The 25,546-nt window shown below is 41.9% G+C and overlaps 1 long non-coding RNA gene across 1 annotated transcript in view; it reads left to right on the top strand.

The window, feature by feature from the left end:
* The first annotated feature begins 13,135 nt into the window (after positions 1-13,135).
* Positions 13,136-25,546, top strand: part of LOC309379748 — a 140,746-nt gene continuing 128,335 nt past the window's right edge. The window contains exon 1 of the long non-coding RNA XR_014172632.1: positions 13,136-13,199. This is a non-coding gene — a long non-coding RNA (uncharacterized lncRNA). The remainder of the gene's footprint in view (positions 13,200-25,546) is intronic.

Below are 25,546 nucleotides of genomic sequence, written 5' to 3'. Positions count from 1 at the left end.
AAAGAAAAGGAAACAAAATGAAAAGAAAGACAAGATTTTGGAGAAAATAAAAGAATTAGAGAAGAAGTTAAGAATAAATCCGAAGTCACAGCTGATTCTGAGAGAAATTAAACTTCACCAGGCACAATATTCTAAACTGATAAACCAGGAAATAGAATGGAAGATCAAATCAATGAAACAAAAAACGTTTGAATTGGCAAATAAATGTGGGAAACTGCTGGCTTGGCAGTTGAAGAAGAGACAAAAGTTGAACACAGTAACAAATTTGGAAATTGAAGGAAGAAATATTCAGAACCCCGTGGAAATTAGAAAATCCTTCCAGAAATATTTCAAGAAACTATATACCCAAGGGCCGCAAAATGAGGTTGAGAATGAACAATTTTTGAAAAAAAATAGTCTTAAAAAATTTACACAAGAAAATAGACTACTCCTGAATAGCCAAATAACACGACAAGAAATTGAACATGCCATTCAGAACATGAAACTGGGCAAATCTCCAGGGCCAGATGGCTTGACCTCCAAGTACTATAAGACAATGAGTGACTATTTGATTCAACCTTTGATGGAGGTCAGCAATGAAATCCTGGAGGGAAAGAAGGCGCCGGAATCGTGGAAGGAAGCTTTTATCACGTTGATACCAAAATCAGAAACTGAAAAAACACAACTTAAGAACTACCGCCCCATCTCCCTTTTAAATGTGGATTACAAAATATTTGCTGATGTTTTAGCAGGCAGACTTAAAAGAGTTTTAAATGAAGTAATTCATAAAGATCAGGCCGGCTTTCTCCCAGGTAGACATATGTTTGCAAACACAAGGAACATTATTGACATTTTGGAACTTTTGCAAACAGACATAAACACTAAAGCAGTGCTGATTTTTATAGACGCGGAGAAGGCCTTCGACAACATCTCTTGGAAATTCATGAAGGGAAATTTAAAAGAAATGGGAGCGGGGCGGGGTTTTGAAAATGGGATTGATGCAATATATTCAGAACAAAAAGCTAAATTGATAGTCAACAATGTGGTAACGGAAGAATTTAAAATCGAAAAAGGAACACGACAAGGCTGCCCGATTTCCCCTCTGTTATTTATTTTAGTTTTGGAGGTGCTCCTGAACTTGATCAGAGGTGACCGGTTGGTGCAGGGGATTCAGGTCGGAGCGAAACAATATAAACTTAAAGCTTTTGCAGATGACCTAGTTTTGACACTGCAGGAGCCAGAATCTAGTACGAAAAGAGTATTACAATTGATACATGAATTTGGTCAGGTGGCGGGATTTAAGCTAAATAAACAAAAAACGAAGGTGTTAGGGAAAAATATGACAGATACAGAGTCAGAACGGTTTCAGAGAGAAACAGAATTATCATTGGTGAAAAAGGTAAAGTACCTAGGGGTTAACATAACAGCCAAAAATCTGAGTCTATTTAAGGACAATTATGAAAAATGCTGGTCTGAAATTAAGAGAGACTTGGATAGCTGGGCCAAATTGAAGCTTTCTTTGTTGGGCCGAATTGCTGCTATTAAGATGAATGTATTGCCAAAGATGTTGTTTCTGTTCCAAACATTGCAAATTGTGGACAAAACGGAGTGTTTCCGGAGGTGGCAGAGAGATATTTCCAAATTTGTCTGGCAGGGCAAAAAGCCCAGAATTAAGTTTAAGATATTAACAGATGCAAAAGAAAGAGGGGGCTTTGCCCTGCCAGACTTAAGGTTGTACTATGAAGCCGCAGCTTTCTGCTGGCTAAAAGATTGGCTACTTCTCGAAGACACTGACGTGTTAGATCTGGAAGGTTATAACAATGCTTTTGGTTGGCATGCATACTTGTGGTATGACAAGGTTAAGATCAATAAGGCCTTTAAGAACCATATTGTCAGAAAAGCAGTGTTTAATGTCTGGACAAAATACAAAGACTTATTGGAAAATAAAACTCCAATGTGGCTTTCACCTTTGGAAGCTAAGGCCCGAAAAAGACCCAATATGGAAGCCTATTGGCCAAAATATTGGGAACTGTTAGAAAAAGACGGAGATAATTGGAAATTGCAGAGTATGGAGAAAATGAAGGATAAAGTGCGAGACTGGTTACACTACGCTCAGATTAAAGAAATTTTAAAAAGTGATAAAAAGCTGGGGTTCCAGGTGGAGAAATCGAAGTTGGAAACAGAATTGTTAGAACCTAAGACTAAGGTACTTTCAAGAATGTATAACTTGCTGTTGAAATGGAATACACAAGACGAAATGGTTAAGTCGGCTATGATAAAATGGGCACAGGATGTTGGGCATAACATTATGTTTGAAGACTGGGAAAGGTTGTGGACCACTGGGTTGAACTTTACTGCATGTAATGCTTTGAAAGAAAATGTAATGAAAATGATATACAGATGGTACATGACCCCAGTTAAACTTGCCAAGATATACCATTTGTCTGATAATAAATGTTGGAAATGTAAAGAAAAAGAAGGAACATTCTTTCACCTCTGGTGGACCTGCCCTAAAGTGAAGGCCTTCTGGGAAATGATATATAATGAGTTGAAAAAGGTATTTAAGTATACCTTCACCAAGAAACCAGAGGCCTTTCTTCTGGGCATTGTCGACCAGAAGGTGCTAAAGAAGGATAGAACATTTTTCATGTATGCAACAACAGCAGCAAGGATACTACTCGCTAAGAACTGGAAAACTCAAGATCTACCCACACTGGAAGAATGGCAGATGCAACTGATGGACTATATGCAACTGGCAGAGATGACTGGCAGAATCCGAGACCTGGGAGAAGAAAGGATCGAAGAAGATTGGAAGAAATTCAAGATTTATCTACAGGAACATTGTGATTTAGTGGAATGTTAAGAAGGATGCTTGGTTATAAATAATTGGCCATCACTAAAATGGATCAGAATTTGATGATAAGAGAGATTAAGAGAAACAAAATTTGTAGGAGAATTATTTTATTGTATTTAAATAAGTGGTTATAAAATTGAAAATAAGATGATAATTTGCTTGACAAAAACTTATTAATGATGTAAGTGGGAGCGGGGGATGTGAGGAAGTCTAAAGATGTTATGAAATTTTGCAAAAACAAAGTAACACTGTTTATTATTTTTGTATTTCCTTTATTAAAAACTCCAATAAATATTTATAAAAAAAAACAAAACAAAGGAAGGTTTGAGGGGGCACAGTGAGCAACTGGCCAGACATAAACTGCTTGCCCACATGGTTTTCTTGCCCTATTTGGCTGTTCCATTTCCAACCACATGGAAGTAGGGAGGAGCTGAACTGCACTCCTCTGTCATGCTCCCACTGCTATCTTCCATGTGTTGGAGTGGCGATTTCTGCATTCATGTGTACGTAATGGCTACCACATGAGTAAGGAAGGTTGCATGAGCTGGACTGCATCCTATGAGCTGCGCAAACCTAGGTCTTACAAGGACGGCCATTTGAGAAGCATCTCTAATTTTCAAATTGTGTTACAGCTTTATGCTCACAGTCGCTCAGTCAACATTATTATTTAGAAAGAAAGCCCAAGTGAATTGCTTTTGCTGGCTCCCTCAGGAATTCTAATATGCTGGTACTTGCATCCAGCGTCTCAAAAGGCAATATGGAGGGTTGGTGGCTGTCAGGCCTCAGGGAATCGACCTCCACCCCCGTGGCAGTAAATAAGAAGACATCAAAAGGAATGTCTTACCAGTTAGATTCTTTAATAATCACAGTGAGAGGCAAAAGAACCGGTCTACCTAGAATGGCGGTGCTACCCATTAAGGCTCACCCCCCTCTCCATCCATCTTAATCTACGTCACTGTAATCTGAGCTTGTACCCTCTGCTCTTTCTGTTCTGACACTTTCTGAGCTCTCTGTGACTCTGGAGACAGGGGATGGATGCTATCCAGAGACCATGAATCCGTTAACCCTCTCTCTTCCACTGTTTCTTCTCCTTGCTGTTTCCCATCCAATGTTTCCCAGCTTCTGCCTTCTGAACTATGCCCCTCTGCAAACCACTGTTCCAAATCTATACTGTCCTCCTGTTCCTGGGGAGATTCAGGATCAGGGTGAGGGGGTGGATCCCACCATTCTTCCTTAGTGCAGCCCTCCTCAGCACGGTCCCTGACAATGGCCCCTCTCCATTTGCTCAGTGGAAAGAACAGTGCATTTGCATCAGAACATTTTGCTGCCCAACACACTCCTATATAGAAAGTCAGACTGTTGGAAGTATTGGAAGACACAAGATCTACCCACTCTGGAAGAATGGCAGACGAAGGTGATAGACTATATGGGACTGGCAGAAATGACTGGCAGAATCCGAGACCAGGGGAAAGAGCTGGCGGAAGAAGATTGGAAGAAGTTTAAGGATTATCTTCAGAAATATTGCAAAATTAAGGAATGCTAGAATGATGCTGGATTGAAATTAAGTAGTTTCCAGCTGTAATGTTTTAAGATATATGAAAAATTAAGACTTTGAAATAAGCAAAATTAATGGTGAGAATTAATAATTTGCTGAGTTAATAATTGGAACTGGAATATAAGAAAGGGAGGTATGAGGAGGTCTGGAAAACAAGTTAAAAGAAAATAAGCAAATGGAAATTTTAGGTGTTTTTATTTTTTCTGTTTTTGTATTTTTTGTGTATTTTGTATTTTTGTTGTTTTTCTTTTTGTTTTTCAATGTATTTCTTTTGAAAAAGTTTAATAAATATTTATAAAAAAAGAAAGAAAGTCAGACTGTTGGTCCATCCAGTTCAGTATTATCTTCTGACTGGCAGCAGCTCCTAAGGGTTTTAGACTGGGATCTTTTCCCAGGCCTACCTGGAGGTATTACAGTTTTAAAACCCTTCCTTTCCTTTTTTTAACCCTTACCTTATTTTAACCCATATTAACTCTCTCCCCTTCTCACACCACTTCTGTCTCCTTGCAATTGACGTGCTGCGCAATTATTGTGTGACATAATTTATGGATAATCCTCATATAAGCCTGGGTAAAAAAAGAAAAAAGAAAACACCAAGATTCAAACTTCCCTTAAAACAGCAAAATTATTCTCATTACATAAAAATATACTTGTTTACATGTGACAGCCTCATCGACTGGAATGAAATAAACAGATGGTTATTAATTTTTGCTATGTTTAGGCATCTACTGTTTTTGGTTGCTTCGAGTGAACAATAAAACATACCTCGCTGATTCAGATTCCAGGCCTGCAGAAGTGTATTAATTCAATATATCATTGCTGCGAAAACATTTTTGTACACTCTTAGATAAAACAATACACAGACATAATTTAGTGCTCTTATTTCCCAAAATAAGATGCATGCAACATATTGGTAATGCTTTCCCCCCTTGTTTTATGTTCACAATTAGCAGAGAACAATCTTTCTGTGTTAAGGACAAACATAATTTATTGATAATATTACAGGGTCCTAAAAGTGCATAATAATAAACAATGCATCCTTTTGTTTTTCTTTGAAACCCCCCATGATGATTTAGGAACATTGGAAGCTGCCTTATTATACCAAGTCAGACCTATCTAGCTCAGCATTGTCTAAACTGACCAGCAGTGACGCTCTAGGATTCTCTCTGCAGATGACGGGGATTGACCCTTCCCCAAACCACTAGGGGCTATGTATTAGATATAACATAGGCCCTTCCTGCAGGCTTACTATCTAAAGGCAAAGAGAAGACAAACTAAAGGTAAAGAAGAAAAGAAAGGAAAGTAAAAGGAGTGAAAACATGGGGATTTCATGGTCTGCCTTGTTTGATGGGTCAAAAACACAGTGCTTTTCAGATTAGGGTTACCAGACGTCCCCATTTCCCGGGGACAGTCCCCAGATTTGCAAATTTGTCCCCAGACAAATTCCATCCCCGGAATGTCCCCGGATTTCATCTAATGTCCCCAGGAAACATGGCAGCGGCAGTCTCAGCAGCCTGGAGCCAGCCTGGTGGCACAGTTGGCTCTGGCTGGCTTCAGGAGCTGCCCGCTGCCATGGCGCCCGCCATTTTGCCTTGCTTGAAGTCCCCATATGATGTGTTGCGCACAAGACACATCATATGGGGACTTGGTGTAGGGGCTGAAGATGCGTTGCTGGGCGGCGCCGCCGGGCGAGAGCTGGGTGGGGTCGTTGTGCTCGGTGTGCCACTGCAACTTGGCACTCAGCTCGCTGTCGGCACCGCTGTCCAAGGCCAGTGGCTCGGGCTCTGGATGGTGCTTGGGCAGCTGCTGCTTGGCTTAGCCATTGTGCTCCTCAGCTTGCAAGCAGTGGCTCAGTTTGTTGGCCAGCTCATCGTTGACCATCGCGGATGAGAGGCGAGCAGGAGACGAGCTGATCCGGCCCAAGTGCACATCCTCTCACTTGCTTGCTGTTGGCTCTGCCTGGGCACGCCGCGGCATGGATGGGCAGCCGCCAGATGATTCCTGTGCAGGAGACGGCCAGACAGGCGGGCAGGGCAGCAGCAGGAGGAGGGTGTTTCTGCTAACGCTTACTCCCGAGTAAGCCTGTAGGGGATCGCAGAGCAAGGAGAGAGAGGGAGGGAAGGAGGGGAAAAGCATGGCTAGCGCTCCAAGAAAGGCCGGGACCCAGAAGAAGGCCGCCCAACAGAGGAGACCACAGAAGAGAAGATATTACTTTTTTTTTTTAATAACTTCCCCCCTTTTTTAAAATATATATATATTTATTTATAGATAGATGATAGATGATAGATGATAGATAGATAGATAGATAGATAGATATAGATGATAGATAGATAGATGATAGATAGATAGAGATAGATAGATGATAGATAGATAGATAGTGTCCCCGGATTCATTGAAAAAAATCTAATAACCTTATTTCAGATCCCTCTGACTATAGAGAGGAGGGAACCCAGGCTCTTGTACTATGTAAAGGTAAAAGTAAAGGTACCCTTGACCATTAGGTCCAGTCGTGGCCGACTCTGGGGTTGCAGCGCTCATCTCGCTTTATTGGCTGAGGGAGCCGGCGTACAGCTTCCGGGTCATGTGGCCAGCATGACTAAGCCGCTTCTGGCAAACTAGAGCAGTGAACAGAAAAGTCGTTTACCTTCCCACCAGAGTGGTACCTATTTATCTACTTGCACTTCATGCTTTCGAACTGCTAGGTTGGCAGGAGCAGGGACCGAGCAATGGGAACTCACCCCGTCGTGGGGATTCGAACCACCGACCTTCTGATCGGCAAGTCCTAGGCTCTGTGGTTTAACCCACAGCGCCAACCACGTCCCCTTGTACTATGACAACATTCTTAATTGTTCTGAAGCAACCCTGGGAGCATAGGAGCCTACTCCTAAGGGCTGAGGGGTCTTTGGCCCCACCATAAAATATTTGAGGGGGCTGGAGTCCCCTCCCAAAGTTGATGAACACTGCCCTTCAAATGGTGTGTATGCACCGTACCATGTGATCAATTATGCCCCGCACCTGTTAGCATTCCCCTGGGCTCTAAATCATATCATAACATTTACACCTTTTATAACTTTTTAGAACACCAGCACTTTTAGTACTAGCATTGGAGATTTGACGATAATTAGCAAAGTTTGAAGAAAAAGTATGAAGTTTGTTGCTAAGAGTTATTTGGGATCAATATGTTTTTCAGGTGTTTTGGCTAGGATGGTTCAGTCGATAAAGAAATTGTGCTTGTAGGAAGCTTCCTTTGAAGGTTTAGACCATTGCTTCTGGTCATTATGTTTTTACATTTTCTGTAACAACCAGTGTTAAACTCTGCTTAGCATTGTACTGTGTGTCCTCTGCAGAAAATCAATATGGACTTTAAAAAAAACTGAAATCTGAAGGAGCACTACAGTTAATTCCTGCTTGAATAAATTTATCTCCTCTTCCTGAGATCTGGAGGTAACTTTAGCCAGCCTAACCATCAAACAGCCAAAGTTGGCTGGTATTTGGAGAGTCGGTCACAAAATATCAGCTACTTTCCAACTGCGACTCTTATTCATGCTCTGCGCTTGGAGCAGATAAATCAAAGGCCAATACTCACTTTCCTGTCACATGACATATTCACCAACTTGTCACATGACATAGTCACCACATTTTCTGCTCCCGCATTACAGTATTTTGCAGACGTGTTTTCTGATGGCCTTTTTGCTTGTTGGGGTGCCCCCAGTGTTGTCAGCATAGACAACTGGCATTATATTGTATTGACAACCAGTGGGAGTCAGTTTTTATAGAGTGAGTTTCGCAATATTCCATCCCTTTCTTCATCTTTCATTTTGGGCAATGTGTCTGTGTATAGGGCTCTACCATCCATTTAATGGGGAACCCTGGGATCACCGCTGCAAGGGGGGCGTGGGTCACTGCTTCAAACCCCCTCCCCCCAATTTAGGAAGAATGACTAAAAGATTCCACCCAAGGCCTGAAACTGCCAAAGTTGTGACGTTTCACTACAGGAAAGGCAAAACCTGCCAATGCAGGAAAATTCCTTTCTGGCCCTTCAACCCTGCGTACCTGTGGAGAAGAGGTTAACCTGCAAAAGAAGACTTAACTGAGGGAGGGGAGGGTGGGAGAAGCTCCGGAGCTGACTGCCGCTTCGCAGTTAAGATTCACCTTCTGTTGTGTGGGCAGAATGGTCCTTCCCCTTACCTAGCCAACCTCCTGGCAACGCCTCCCCTGGCGGGATTGGGCAATTGGCTGAGGTAGGTGGAGATCTCCAGGTATCCGGCCTGGGGAGGATGAAGCCAGGAGTCGCACTGGGATCTGGGGGGCTGTGCACGACCACTCAAAAGGCGCCCCCATTTCTTTATGTATGCAACGACAGCAGCAAGAATACTCATTGCAAAGTATTGGAAGACACAAGATTTACCCACCCGGGAAGAATGGCAGATGAAGTTGATGGACTACATGGAACTGGCGGAAATGACTGGCAGAATCCGAGACCAGGGAGAAGAGTCGGTAGAAGAAGATTGGAAGAAATTTAAAGACTATCTACAGAAACACTGTAAAATTAAGGAATGCTAGAAGGATGCTGGAATGAAGTTACGTGGTTTTAGCAATAATGTTACAAAGGGGTATATAAAAATGGATTGTTAACAGGTGGAAATGTAAAGTTACAATATATTAAGATAAAATATCAAGATAAAAGCAAAAATGGTAAGGACTTGCTGAAACAACTATTGAACTAGAATACAAAAAAGGGAGGTGTGAGGAGGTCAGGAAAAAAGCAAATGAAAGACAAGACATGGAAAGACTGATTTGTTTTTAATTGTTTTTATTTTTCTGTATTTTGTATTTCCTGTTTCTTTTTTTCTTCTTTTCATTTTTGTAACTTCTTTGAAACTTTAATAAATATTATTTAAAAAAAACAAAAACAAAAGGCGCCCCCATTTGATGTGGGAGCAGTCATTATGATATTATTGTTTTAATTTTTTTTGTAACTGCTTTAATCACTATGGGACAGTTCAGCACTCTCATGGCCACTTTAATTTTAAATCCTACTTCAGTATTCACACAGGCAATAAACCCATTGGCACTGGTAGGGTGACTACAGACACTTTACTTGGTTAGGGAATTGCATTGCAAAATTCAGAGGAGTAAAGGATGTCTGTGTTTCAGTTTGCATTTTGTTTCAGAAAGCATGAACAGGTAGGTTCACCTTTAAATGTGAACTGAATTGCATTTCTCCCTCCACGAAATATTAAAAGCTGCAATCCTTATCACAAAGATGGCAATGGGCAAGAATACTGTGCTGTTTGAAATGTTCATGCATGTACAGAGGAAGAAAGAATGAGCGAGAATCTGCTTCCTCAAAGGCAGAAGGTCGGTCCTGCTCTTGAGTCTAGGGATCTTCCCTTAAAAGTTAAAAATCAAGGAATGACATTTCTGAGTGCTAAGTTTAAAGTCAGGGCGCATTTTCTACTACTAGAAGCCGTGTGAGGAAAATCACAATATGTTCTGCAATAATTTATAGGTTTTGAGAAGGTACAGGCAGACAACAGAAAGAAAAAGGAGGAGGCCAGGAAATCCCATGCAGAGAAGACAAGCTAATTTGAAGAAGAAGAAGAAGGAGGAGGAGGAGAAAGGAGCTGAAAAGAAGCAGGGAGATAACTAAAACAACAACACAGAAGGTAAGGTGAGAAAAGGAGGCAACTGCAAGAGTGAATTTCTTAAGGACTTCATATAGTAGAATTCTGTAAAAGTGATTTTTGTTGCATATCAGGCAGCAGATCAGCACTCAAATGCTATGTAAGTTTTGTCCCACTTTAACTGTCCTGGGACCCTTAAAGACTCCTGAACTGTAGTTGGGTGAGGGTGTGAAAATTTGCTGTTGGGGATTCCTTGACCTCCTGATTTAGAATAGTTGTTTAACCTTGGCTGAACAACAAATTCACCAATGTGTATAGCATTAGTTCGTGGGGTAAGGGAAGAGAAGAAGAAGAAGAAGAAGAAGAAGAAGAAGAAGAAGAAGAAGAAGAAGAAGAAGAAGAAGAAGAAGAAGAAGAAGAATAGTAGTAGTAGTTTGGATTTGATATCCCGCTTTATCACTACCCGAAGGTGTCTCGAAGCGGCTAACATTCTCCTTCCCCCCACCCACAACAAACACTCTGTGAGGTGAGTGGGGCTGAGAGACTTCAGAGAAGTATGACTAACCCAAGGTCACCCTGCAGCTGCATGTGGAGGAGCGGGGAAGCGAATCTGGTTCACCAGATTACGAGTCTACCACTCTCAACCACTACACCACAATGGCTCTGAACAGGGAACTTCCTGTAGAGGTGAGGAGGAAGAAGAAGCCAGTGTGGGCCTGGAGGTCAAGAAATCTTGTTTGCTGTTCTTAAACGAAGCGGTTCCTATTTTAGTTTACCTGAACTGGCTGGAGTAGCTGTTTCTAAGAAAGGCAGCCCTGCTGGACAGCAACACAACCCAGACAGCTACTCTATAAATTTACATTTAGAAACTTTGTCCAGTATTATCACCATCATAGAATCATAGAATTAGGATCACAAGAATCATCTGGTCCAACCCCCTGCAATGGAGGAATCATTTTGCTCAACGTGGAGCTCAAACCAACTCTGAGATTAAGAGTCTCATGTTCTACCGACTGAGCTATCTGATACCATGATCATCTCATGTCTTTTATCCAAGGAACTCGGGGTGGCATACATAGTTCATTCTTCCTGCTATCCTCATGTTGAGAGGAGTAACCAACTGAGCTTCAGAGGTAGGTGTGAACCCAGGTCCTGCAAGTCCCATTTTAACTAGTACACAACACTGGAGCTCCATTTTAAGCTGTAGCTATATAAGGAGGCAGGACGTGGGTGGTGCTGAGGGTTAAATCTCAGAGGCTAGGGCTTGCTGATCAGAAGGTCGGTGGTTCGAATCCCCGCAACGGGGTGAGCTCCTGTTGCTCGGTCCCAGCTCCTGCCAAGCTAGCAGTTCAAAAGCACGTCAAAGTGCAAGTAGATAAATAGGTACCGCTCCAGCGGGAAGGTAAACGGCGTTTCCGCGCACTGCTGTGGTTCGCCAGAAGCGGCTTAGTCATGCTGGCCACATGACCCAGAAGCTGTACGCCAGCTCCCTCGGCCAGTAAAGCGAGATGAGCGCTGCAACCCTAGTTGGCCACCACTGGACCTAATGGTCAGGGGTCCCTTTACCTTTCTATAAGGAGGCAATAGCATGTAACCTCTTGTCAAGTAGTATGTTTAGCACTGTGCTCTCAATAAAGGGAATAACGGCAGGGGGGAATTTGGTAAATCTATCAATTCTGGTTGATGAGGATGGTGATTCATCCATCAATTTATTACAGTCAATGGACCAAAAATAAAACAAAAGCATACAGTACAACAGAATCTGGAAGCAAAACAGGTTCAAAAATAAAGACAATTTATCAAGCTCTGGCAATCTCGGGTTGATCCCTGGAGATGGTACTTCTAGTTTCAGATGGTGAGCTGTTCTCTTGTTCTCACTGCTACCAATAGAAATATAGCCGCTATCAGTGACACCTTGGGGGTTTTAATCTTCCATCAGATATTTAACATAGAATTGAATTGACCTTCATGGTAATTTGATCAAATGCTGCTGAAATTACAAAACAGAAGGGCATGTTCTAAAGATTCTGCCTCCTGATTATTACAGTGGCAAACCCTTGAGGAAAGAGGGCTGCCATTACACCATCTTTAGGGTGGAAGAACATTAAAAGTGGCCAGAGTCAAAACAAAACAAAAAGACACACCTGTGGTATTTAGCAACATATTGTTGCGTGCCACCCCAATCTCCGAGCAGTGCAAAATTCCAGAGGTTCCAGCCGATTACTCAGGGTATGGTTTCTTCAGAATGAGGGACAGCAGAGACTGTGGTGTCATTATGATATACGGTTTATTTACACATACTGTATTGGCCTCTCACCTTTCCCCCTCCCCCTCTTCCCCCCTTTTCTTCCTAATGTAACACTAATGTCTCAATAAATGAAACTGATCTGTAAAAAATCTTGAAAAAAATAAATAAGAGAGACATTGCTCGTACTTTGTAAACCAAGAAAATCTTTAATAAAAATACATTAATGTATATATAATAGTATAATAAAACATTACACATTAAAAAAACAACCCTCCCTATACTGGATTGCCTTCAGATGGTTTGGGGGGTCAGATAGCTCCATACCCTCCAACATTTCCCCAATGAAAATAGGGACATCCTAAGGAAAAGCGGGACATTCCTGGAACAGATCAGAAACCGGGATGGCTTCTCTAAATCAGGGTCGTTCCCTTGAAAATAGGGACATTTGGAGGGTCTTTGCCTTTGCATTAGCACTGTGAAGCAAGTGTTCCACCCCATCTATCTCCTTCCTCTGCTCTTTCTCCCTCATTTTCTTCTGCCAGTGCCACCTCCTGCTCATTCCTGCCTCCACCGTCTAGGGGAAAGTAACCAAGGGATGCTTAGCCTACTGCCTGAGCTGCCCATTTCATTGTAATTCCTTGTGTAGGAGCTGCTCCGCTGGGGATCTGATTCATTCAGCGTTATGCAAATGCTCATAGGCAATGCTTTTCTGAATGACTCGGGCAATATTTATACTTCATTGGACTGCACTGCCGGTAGCACTCTTCTGGGGATAGTTCTCAACTCCCTAATTTACAAAATTATGTAGCTCAGTGCAACTAGAAGAATACTTAGGAGCCCCTTGGCTTTCTCTCGCTGTGCATCATATTTTGGTTGGTTTCTATTTCCCTCACTGAGCAGCAACTGCTGTCACAAGACATTGTTTTGCATTCCACAGTCCAAGTTACTGTTGGATTCCCACGGGAATGGGAGACTGGATGTGACGTACACTGGTTTCCTGTTTTTCACTGTTCTCTCGGTGTTCTTTGTTTCCGAGAGGAGTTGCTTCTCTGCTCCTGGCAGAGGCAGGATGGATGTTTGTATTCTCTCAGCATAGAGTGTAAATAAAATAAAATTAGCAATGTAGCACATTTACCTGCTTATCCTTCTGCTGTGTGGACTACTCTGCTTGGGCTCAAGAAAAGACGAGCCTGTATCAGCTTCAGATGGACCGAAGCTGGTCAAAATCTCACATTTTTAACCGGGCCTGGCTGGCATTTGTTTCTTCCAGATGTAGGGCTTTTTGTTTTCCAATACTGTCTTAGACTTGCACTGTGGGGACATATTCCTTTTGAGAAATACATATATTCTTTGCTTTGCTTTCATGTCTCAGGGCCTCTTTGGCTACTGTTGTCTTCAAATCTCTGCCATCTTCTCTCTTCCCCATCTGTTAAGTTGTGGGTGAACATATCAGACGACACAGCGATTCTTCAAACAGCTCTTGTTTATTCACAGGCCAGAACAGAACTAAACTGAAGGGTTCAGCCAGCCTGCTTATATAGAGCTCCAGTACAACGTAACTGTAACAATTTTCTGTAACTATCCAATCACTGAACATCACTTTCGATTCCTTATTTGCATATGTGGACCTGAACTATCTACAGTATCCCCCTGCTGGCCCAGGGTGAGAACTTCAGTACATAACACCATCCCTTTTTAATACTGAGAAAAGTCCTCCTTTAGCTGAACCTCGAAGTGTTTATGAGAAAGACAGGAGGGGTATGGCTAGTGACATGTAAGTAGGGCGTATGGACTGAAAAGTGTGCCTAGAGATCTCCACACCCTCCAAAATTAATCTGATGAAAATTGGGACACCCTATTTAATAATAATAATAATAATAATAATAATAATAATAATAATAATAATACTTCCCTCATCTGACTGGGTTGCCCCAGCCACTCTGAGCGGCTTCCAACATATATAAAAGCATAATAAAAAATTAAACATTAAAAATACTTCCCTATACAGGGCTGCCTTCAGATGTCTTCTTTTTTAAGACTAAAAAATGTAGTGTAAACACCAACAAATGGGAAGCACTGGCCTGCAAGTGCTCCAGTTGGAGAACAGCCTTTACCAAAGGTGTCATGGGCTTTGAAGACGCTCGAACTCAGGACGAAAGAGAGAAATGTGTTAACTGGAAGGCACGCTTGGCAAACCCTCACCGTGATCAACTCCTGCCCAGAAACCTACGTCCTCACTGTGGAAGGACACGTAGATCCAGAATTGGCCTCCACAGTCACTTACGGACTCACTGTTAAGACTGTGTTCATGGAAAACAATCTTACCTGGCTACAAGTGATCACCAAAGAATAAGACAGTTACTTATCTCCTTGGCTTGGGGGTCTCATAACTCCACACCCTCCAACATTCCTCTGATAAAAATGTTGTTGTTTAGTTGTTTAGTCATGTCTGACTCTTCGTGACCCCATGGACCAGAGCATGCCAGGCACTTCTGTCTTCCACTGCCTCCTGTAGTTTGGTCAAACTCATGTTCGTAGCTTCGAGAACACTGTCCAGCCATCTCGTCCTCTGTCGTCCCCTTCTCCTTGTGTCCTCCATTTTTCCCAACATCAGGGTCTTTTCCAGAGAGTCTTCTCTTCTCATGAGGTGGCCAAAGTATTGGAGTCTCAGCTTCAGGATCTGTCCTTCCAGTGAGCACTCAGGGCTGATTTCCTTCAGAATGGCTAGGTTTGATCTTCTTGCAGTCCATGGGACTCTCAAGAGTCTCCTCCAGCACCGTAATTAAAAAGCATCAATTCTTCAGCGATCAGCCTTCTTTATGGTCCAGCTCTCACTTCCATACATCACTACTGGGAAAACCATAGCTTTAACTATACGGACCTTTGTCAGCGAGGTGATAGGGACATCCTAAGAAAAAGTGGGGGCATTTCAAGATCAAATAAAAACTGGGGCAGCTTCTGTAAATCTGGGACCATCCCTGGAAAAAGGGGCACTTGAAGGGTCTGGTTCTCACTTCTGGCACAACTATGTCACTTGGCTAATGTCCTTCCTGAAATGAGAGCATACCCAGATTTCTCTATACCACAAAGGTGACAATGGAGGGTGCTCAAAAATCTAGGCTTTGGCAAGTCTAATCAAACTGATATTGGAGACTACGAAGACCCTTTTTTATTTGTTGGATGTGAAATCACACAGTAAATCACTTGCAAGCTGAAGTACTATGGTCATCTGATGGGAGGGCGTTCCACAGGACGGGTGCCACTACCGAGAAGGGCCTCTACCTGGTTCCCTGTAACTTGGCCTCTTGCAGTGAGGGAACCGCCAGAAGGCCCTCGGAGCTGGACCTCAGTGTCCGGGCAGAACGATGGGGGAGGAGACGCTCCTTCAGATATACTGGACCGAGGCCGTTTAGGGCTTTAAAGGTCAGCACCAACACTTTGAATTGTGCTCGGAAACGTACTGGGAGCCAATGTAGGTCTTTCAAGACCGGTGTTATATGGTCTTGGCAGCCGCTCCCAGTCACCAGTCTAGCTGCCACATTCTGGATGTGGTTTACATCTAGCGCAGAAACAGAAACCCCAAGTCTCATTTTATTCGTGGAACTAGATGTCTGATTCTTTGGTTTCCAATTCTATTTGTCGTCTTTGTCTTCTTCTTCTTCTTCTTCAAAAAAAAAATGTTTTCAAGTAAACTGTATTACTGGAAAGATTTCCTGGTAGCAGCAAATTCTAAGGAAGGAAGAGGAGGGGTTGGTTGGGAGAAGAGAATATTTGTAGAAATCAAATCTCCATCTCTAACTGTGAGCAGTCTCTGGAAACCTGATGCTAAAAGTTATGCTCACCCAGTCATAAAATGGACTCAATGTCATGCATTGGGGGAGGTGAATCAAAACAGTTTGCAATTCAGTTCTCAAATGTGTGCAAAAAAATGCCTCTTGAGCAATTCGCAGACCAACTGCTGGAGAGGCAAGACTGCAGGGAAAATGTTAAGTCCAACAGAGCTTGTAGATATTTGCTCTCTTTCTCCCCCATATAATGTTCTTGGCTTTTTCTTTCAAATAATGGTGTGAGTGAAGTGAGGTAAGAGGTGACGAAAAGCTCAATTTTTCCATTTTGGAAAAATCAAGAAACTGAGGAGTCCACAATAAAGACACTTAACACCTGAATTGTCATCAGTTCATTGATTTTGGAACACTCTTTCCATTTATTATATGTTATTTTCCAGATCACACAACAGACACACATCAGTCAATCACCATAATATCTTCCAGTTGTCATTCTGACAAGAAGAGAGAGAGAGAGAGAGAGAGAGAGAGAGAGAGAGAGAGAGAGAGAGAGAGAGAGAGAGAAGGAAGGGCAATCCACCTTCATGAAGGAAGAATGAAAGCACTGTTAGAAGGTAATGTTTTCTGCATATATATTACCTTGGTGGCAATTATGGAAAAACTTGCTACCTTGAGAAGAATATTAGTGAAGTTTCCCAATAGCTTTAAATGTTGGTTCATATTTTGTGTGTGTGTGTTGTGTGCTTTTTAACGGAAAAGCAATACACATACATTGGAGTGGGTTGAGGCTTAGTTGTACTTAAAGTTCACCCATTAAAATCACTCAGATAAGTTATTCATGACCAATTCAAGTGGGTCTTCTCTGATTTGTCTCCAACCCATAATCCGGTATATGGAATCCTCAGATTTAGAGTCCTGAGACCTGAGCTTCCTCTTGAAAAAAAGGGTTTTCACTGAGTGTAGTGAACTTGACAATTTCACTCTTTCGGCAAGAGAAATTGAAATTGTTAACCGCCATTCACGTTTATTTCATTTTCCTTTAGACAGTTATTTCTGTCATGCCTCATAAACAAAGTTCTCTGGGCAGTGTACATGAAAAAAGCACACGATTTCAATACAAAGCACACTGCAGCAATGATAAACAACCCCCCCCCCAATCCAAAATAGATACCAAAGCCTCAAATTATCAATATAATTGTGCTATTTTAGGTAAATTTGGAATGGCCTTGTATTTATATTCTCTTGAGAACTGGGCGCATGACCAAGTATTACATTTCATCGTGAAGGCCATTCTAAGAAGGATGTTTAATGCTACTAGTTGCAAAAGTTTCTCATTTAAATTAGCATAATATGACAAATGATGGACATTGCATGCTATAAAGCTGTATTATAATCTAAGATGAATGTCTCCAGAGCACAAGTATGAAAGCAGACTCCTCATTTCTCATGCAATGATGAGTCCAAAGGGGTGTTCGTCACTTCATAACTCAATAACTTCACTTAATAACATTAAAATATTGTTATGCCTCATAGACATTATGGGGTCAACTGTATTGCTAACACAGCCAATAAGTGCTCAGAATTGGGCTGGATTTATTTTTGTGTATTGTGCATGATGAGAACACTAGCACACAAATGCATGTTCCATGCTCACGATATTTGGATGCCTTGCATTTGTGGAAGAGTTTCCATACTCATTACATAGATTTTATTTCCATTGAAATTAAGCTTGTTCAAAAGGGTTTGTGTATTATTATTATTTTTTGTAGTGAGTGTGAGATGTGATACATAAGTAGCAGTCAAATACAACATTCCTTGTTTTCCTAGAGTGGACATGCGAGGGGATGTTTGGTCCAGCCAGTCAAAACTTCCTGTTTCCTCCTGGGCTGGGACATACTTCCTTTTGCATGTGACTAGAGGTGGGCATGACCTTACCTGTGCAGGTAACAAAAGCACAAGGCATGCAGCACTCTCTCCCTTCTTTGACTTCCTCTATTGTTGGAGCAGCTTTTTAGCTAGAAATGCTCTGTTGGCTTTCAGCTTTCAGCCAACAGAGGACACTGGGATTATCCCCATATGCGATAGATCCACATGTATATGCTTTGTAGCTAAGTCTGCCTTCAGGGATCCAACTGTGAACTGATGATGTGAGTAAACTTCTTTTATATACGTTAAATAAGATGGTTGTGTGTGTTATTCTTTTTAAGAGGGATAATAAGGGAACTTACCAGGAACATGCAATTCAGTACTGAATTGTATGATAGAGAGAGCTTAAACAAGCCTGCAATCAGCTATCCACTGTGCATTTAAAAGGGTAATGTAAAATTCTGCTAAGTAAAGGAATTTGCTAGTGCAAGTTAGGAAGGATATTAATAAACAATATAAACAATATATCCTCTCCTGCCTCCCTGAACATTCCCACAATGAACTGCTACTAAAGGAAGGGGAAATTTGTTTCAGTTAGGATTTCAAAGCAAGCTTACCTAATTCACCTTTCCCAAATCAATTTGCAGTCTGAAATTCAGATGTCCTTCGAAATTCATACATCTCTAACTTCTGTGAAGCTGTTCTCTTATCAAATGCCATGTACACAAACGTGTATATTAGGGGACAGTGTGCGTAAAAATCCATACGTTTGTGCCAGTGTCATCTAAAACAAAATATGTTGTCGTTTAGTCGTGTCCGACTCTTCGTGACAAAATATATTAGGGGAAATTGCAGAAATATGTACACAAGATAAAACTGCACACAAGAATGTATATATTAGGAGAAATTCGTACTAAATGCTTACAGATTTTAATGAGGACTTAAAAATGAATATCACAAGCTGAAACGGATATGTGCAGAACATAACTTAAGACTAGGGAAACGACAAAATGAGAGAAACAAAAAATGTCATATTTGTCCATTGCTAAACTCAAGGATATATTCAGTTTTTCAATGGGGCTTCTCTTCCTGTTAAGTTGAGTTTAAAAATACCACCATTTGCTTTTTCCCATTTAGCAAGACTCTTGTCCAGAAAACTCTTGTAGCTGTAGCTTCTTTGATTGCAGGATGACAGCCTGAGAGCCAACTCTGAAGCAGGTTTTCTGGGAGGTCAGTGCCTCTCTAGATACTCTGAACATTAGAAAATACAGCTGTTCTTGGACTGTTAAGAGTTTGGACTACAGGTGGAATGGATTTCATGCTTTCTCAGAAGGGGAAAAATAATTGCTAGACAAATAAAAGTAGCACATCAGATGTCATGAACAGGGCCTATCTTCATTGTGATTTCTACAGACCTGCTGGCTTCCATTTCAGAAAGTCTCAAAACGTAATTTTTTTGAACAAGTTCTAACTAGTTTGAATGCAATGTGTCCCATTCCTTTCAATTCCTGCCTGTCACCACCAGAAGGCTTCTTGTTTGGAGTGTGTGAGAGTGTATCTGTCCTGCCTTAACACTAACACCATGTAAATATTCAGGTAGGTAGCCATTTTGGTCTGACACAGTTGAAATAAATAAAAAAATAAAAAAATTGTCCAGTAGCACCTTAGAGACCAAGTTTGTTCTGGGTATAAGCTTTCAGTGTATCTGAAGAAGCGTGCATGCACACAAAAGCTTATACCCAGAACAAACAAAGCAGAGACGTCACCTTGCCAACAAAGGTCCCTATAGTTAAAGCTATGGTTTACACCGTAGTGGTGTATGGAAGTGAGTGCTGGAGCATGAAGAAGGCTGATCACCGAAGAATTGATGCTTTTGAATTATGGTGCTGGAGGAGACTCTTGAAAGTCCCATGGACTGCAAGAAGATCAAACCTATCCATTCTGAAGGAAATCAGCCCTGAATGCTCACTGGAAGGACAGATCCTGAAGCTGAGGCTCCAATACTTTGGCCACCTCATGAGAAGAGAAGACTCCCTGGAAAAGACCCTGATGTTGGGAAAGATGGAGGGCACAAGGAGAAGGGGACAACAGAGGACGAGATGGTTGGACAGTGTTCTCGAAGCTACCAGCATGAGTTTGACCAAACTGCAGGAGGCAGTGGAAGACAGGAGTGCCTGTCGTGCTCTGGTCCATGGGGTCACGAAGAGTCGGACACAACTAAACGACTAAACAACAACAACAACAAGGTGCTACTGGACAATTTTATTTTATTTATTTTTTATTTTTACCATGTAAATATCTTCACTATGTAAATGCTAATGGCTGTTACTGGGTAGAACTGATTTGTTCTGCTGCTAAAGCATGATGTCACCCATCCCTTATTCTACCTCACAGAATCATAGACTCATAAAATTGTAGAGTTGGCAGTTCACCCGAGGGTTATCTAGTCCAACCCCTGTAATCCAGCAATCTCAAATAAAGCATACATGAGAGATGGCCATCCAACCAACCGATCTTTCATGAGATTTATCTCCAACCATTCATCCCATCTCCTTGATCCTGAAAGCCTTTCCCTATTAAAAGTTGGAAAACAGGAGATTAAAATTCAGGTTACAAATCCAGCTGCTCGTTGGAGTGCCCTGCTGTTGTCCATGTTTTACTGTGGAGTCAACTCATTGGAACTTACTTGTGGTTAAGTCAGGCCTGGAGTTGGATCATCCCCCAGGGATGGTGGTTGCTTTGGTCCCATACAGGGGCGCCGACTTATAAAAAATATTGGGGGGGCCCATACCGGGGTCCTGCCCCTGGAAGTTTTCTAAATTTTAGATGAAAATTAGTGAGTTTTAAAGTTTTTTAAAAGTATTTTAGAGTCATATGATCAACATTAGAACCCCAAAAACTCGACTCTCTATAACTCCACACTCCGGGAAACTCGACAAGCCTGAAACACTTTTTGGCTTTGAAAAATGAAACAAAACATAAACACGCTTGGTATTTTCGTAAAAAGCTAATTTAATTTACAGTAACAATTATGCTTATAGACTATTACAGAGCAGTGAATATATAGCTCTGAAAAGACTGAAATTATATTTAAATAAATCCTAAACTATCATTAAAAGAATAAAACATAAAATATTGCTGTCGCACGGTAATAGCACTTTGATTAAAAAGTGAAATAGCTAATTTAAGCTTACTTTGAATAAGGCTGAGGGTTCATTAAATAAAAATAATATCTCAAAGTTAATGCTTTAATACAGTTAATAAAGTTAATACAGTATGCCTAATACTGTATGTAAATACTGTAATACTGTATGTAAATAACGGGCTTTAATTGGGTCTTACACCCTAAAAATATTTAAGTATTTGAAAATAACTAATACAGTACTATTGTAATATAGAAATACAGTACTAAACTAGTACTAATATTTCGAAACTGAAAATTTAACATTCTGTATGTATTTAATTCTCTATTTTATAAAGATTTTTAATATCTGACAGTGAGTTTGGAGTAGCCCAATGCAAAAATCCTGAGGATCCATGTGGATCCATGCTTTGTAACCACGTTTTTGCACCACTGTGACCCTAGGCAACAGTGGGTGCGTGATTTTTTTGGTGCAAGATGTAGCCATGGACATGCTATGTGATCTGATGGTGAATTTGGGGTGACCCAATGCAAAAATCCTGAGGATCCATGTGGATCCGTGCTTTGTAACCACGTTTTTGCACCACTGTGACCCTAGGCAACAGTGGGTGCGTGATTTTTTTGGTGCAAGATGTAGCCATGAACATGCTATGTGATCTGATGGTGAATTTGGGGTGACCCAATGCAAAAATCCTGAGGATCCATGTGGATCCGTGCTTTGTAACCACGTTTTTGCACCATTGTGACCCTAGGCAACAGTGGGTGCGTGATTTTTTTGGTGCAGGCTGTAGCCATGGACATGCTATGTTATCTGATGGTGAATTTGAGGTGACCCAGTGCAAAGATCCTGTGGATCCATGCTTTGTAACCACGTTTTTGCACCATTGCAGCCCCAGGCAACAGTGGGTGCGTGATTTTTTTGGTACAGACTGTAGCCATGGACATGTAATATGATCTGATGGTGAATTTGGGGTGACCCAATGCAAAAATCCTGAGGATCCATGTGGATCCGTACTTTGTCACCACGTTTTAAATGGGGAGGGAAGGAAAAACACAGAAGGGACAAGAAGCACAAGAGGGGTGTGCGGAGAAGCAGCTGGCTAAGAATGCAGGCGATGAGTTTAACGGGGTGGGGGGGAGGAAAGGAAGGCAAAAGTCCCCCCCCCAAGCCAGCCCTCTCTCTCTCTCTCTCCCCCACCTGGAGCCTGCACGCAGTGTGACTAGGAAAGAATTAGAAGGAAGGACTCGATCCTTTCCTTAACCCTCTGCTTGCCAGGAGGGCAGGGGATTCCCTGCTCTTTGTTGAGTTTGAGCAAACGCAGCAACAGAAGCGGGTGGGCAGTAAGACCCTGAGGAAAGCTTCTGCGCCGACTGCCCGATCTTATTTTTGCCTATTTTTGCCCCTGCGCTCCGGCGAGTCAGCTCCAGGGACCACACATTCGCTCAATAACACGCACAGAGCGAAATTTACGGTAATAATTTTCTTAAATTATTGGGGGGGCGGAGCCCCCCCAAACGAATTTTTGAGGGGGCTCGGGCCCCCTCAGGCCCCATGGAGTCGGCGCCTATGGTCCCATAGCATATGGAATCCACAGGTCCAAGGGGTCATGCATTCCTTCTGTAGTCTAAAATTTTACAGTGTAGGATCAGTCTTAGCATGTCAGAAGTTCTCTAATTTCCACTTAGTTCAGTGAAACTAAGAACTGAAGCTATGGCCATGGAGATAGAACCTGCTGGGAAAGGTGGAGCCAAATGACAACCAGCCAAGATGATAAAAGTGAGGCAGGCTATCTCACCTTTCCCTCCTCTGCAGTCAGATGGAATACAATTCTATGAATATGCAATCTGTTGCTGTTGTTTTTTTAATTTCTCAGAGGTACAAATGTGTTTCAGAGATCAGTTCTACAGATTCTCCTGCAGAGCTCCTGCTACATCAAGATTTTTACCAAAATTGTCCAGTAGCACCTTAGAGACCAACTAAGTATGTTCTGCATCCACACGAAAGTTTATACCCAGAACATATTTGTTGTTGTTGTTTAGTCATTTAGTCGTGTCCGACTCTTCGTGACCCCATGGACCAGAGCACACCAGGCACTCCTGTCTTCCACTGCTACCCGCAATTTGGTCAAACTCATGCTGGTAGCTTCGAGAACACTGTCCAACCATCTCATCCTCTGTCGTCCCCTTCTCCTTGTGCCCTCCACCTTTCCCAACATCAGGGTCTTTTCCAGGGAGTCTTCTCTTCTCATGAGGTGGCCAAAGTACTGGATTCTTAGCTTCAGGATCTGACCTTCCAGTGAGCAATCAGGGCTGATTTGCTGAAGAATGGATAGGTTTGATCTTCTTGCAGTCCATGGGACTCTCAAGAGTCTCCTCCAGCACCATAATTCAAAAGCATCAATTCTTCGGTGATCAGCCTTCTTTATGGTCCAGCTCTCACTTCCATACATCACTACTGGGGAAACCATAGCTTTAACTATACGGACCTTTGTTGGCAAGGTGATGTCTCTGCTTTTTAGGATGCTGTTGGTCTCTAAGATGCTACTGGATAATTTTTTAATTTATTTTGACTGCGTCAGACCAACACGGCTACCTACCTGAAGCTTTTTACCAGTTCATGCTAAATCCTGTTCCTGGCTGACATCCTGCATGTTGTTTTTGCACACAGGTTGCACCATTTAAATATGTTTGGCACATACATAAGCATGTGGAATAAATGAATGGCCAGTTCTTTTTTTAAGTCCTTTATGCTTCAGCGGGAATGCTTGGGGTCAAGTATCTGTAAGTTAATTCTTCTCTGGGCATTGACAAGACAGCTGCTGTTAATCTATCATTTCAAGAATGGAGAGGTCCATAATTATACAATCAAAGGGGTTAGAGGATATTTTACATGTTAAAACTTCTTAATTATACATTGCATCAACTGATGTTGCCCCTAATTGCTCAGATAGACCAATTATAGGTTTTATTGGGTAAGCCCTTTATTAGAAATACCTTAAAAATGCATTTTGTAACTGGTAATCCCTACTGAAAATCTTGAATGAGAAGAAATGAGAGGGTGAAATCTGCAGGGCTGGGCAGGAGAAGGACAGAAAGGCATTTGTACACTGTGCTTGAGAGTGAAGGAATGTCCTGTGTCCATGAAATTGTTGGTTAACAATATTGTTCTGGCCACACTCATTGCTGGCAGCAACCCTAGAGGGTTGGCCAAGGATTAATTGGCCTTCAAAAGATTAGCCACCCCTGCACTAGGGCACTGAAGAACAGACAACTGAGTAGGAGCAGATATAGTTCTCTCACTGCATCCTGACTGAAGTTGGTACAGAGAGCATTGTAGTGTAAAAGGCACAGATACAGTGGTACCTTGGGTTAAGTACTTATTTTGTTCTGCAGGTCCATTCTTAACCTGAAACTGTTCTTAACCTGAAACACCACTTTAGCTAATGGGGCCTCCCACTGCCGCCGTGCTGCCGGAGCCTGATTTCTGTTCTCATCCTGAAGCAAAGTTCTTAACCAGAGGTACTATTTCTGGGTTAGCGGAGTCTGTAACCTGAAGCATATGTAACCTGAGGTACCACTGTATTAGCAATACAAATTTGCAAGGATCCTAAGATCTCATGCTTCTGGTAGAAGGAAGAGGAGGTGATGCTAGCTGATATTTCCCACAGTTTTATGCAGTGCTTTTTTCTTTCTTTCTAAAAAAATGTTTAGGGGTTCTCTCATTTTCCTACTCATATTGAAAAACTGCCCCTCAATGAGGTCAAACTTAGATTCACAAAATGTTTAGGGGTATGTGTACCCCTGTGTTCCCCCAGGAAAAAAGCACTGGTTTTATGACCCATCAAAAAACCCGATCTGCAGGGAGTCTCCACTGGATCAAAGGAATTGTGTATGTTTTTTAAAAATAAAATAAAAACAACAACTAGGACTGCATGGTCCACCAACTGGAATCAAATCCAAAATGGTGGTTTGGGGAGACAGAGTCAACCGCAAAATGGCAGTCATTGCTGTACACAATGAGCCACACCCTGGCCTAGGTGAATACAAATATTTGTCTGAGTTGCTGAACAACAGGGATTCTGATTACTTTGGATGAAAGCTTTCTGTGATTGCTAAGAAAATGGAATTGGAATATCTTGTTGAGTTACTGCAACTTCTCCCAGTAGATCCCGATCCATTCCTGCCCTAGAATTATGCTCACAACCCCAAATCGGTGGCTAATGTCTCTTGCTCATTCACATGATGTCAGAGGTGCCTGCTGAAGAACAGGTACAGATTATGAAAAGCTAAATAGTTAAGTTACCTGCTGTAGAAAAGGGTCTGAAATGAAACATTCAGTCCACAGCTAATCTGACTCAGTGAGAAGGTGAGAAGGAAGGGTACCTTCTAAATGTCAACTGCAGTGAGAAAAGTCAATTCACCCATAGGTAAAATGCTTGGCACAAACAAGCAATTCTATTTATAGCACTAGTGGTGGCAGTTTCTATGGA

Source organism: Podarcis melisellensis (genome assembly GCF_964234715.1).
Source record: "Podarcis melisellensis genome assembly, chromosome: 10".
Taxonomy (NCBI): Eukaryota; Metazoa; Chordata; class Lepidosauria; order Squamata; family Lacertidae; genus Podarcis; species Podarcis melisellensis.
Note: the sequence above shows the minus strand (reverse complement) of the source record. Positions and strands in the feature narration are given on the sequence as shown.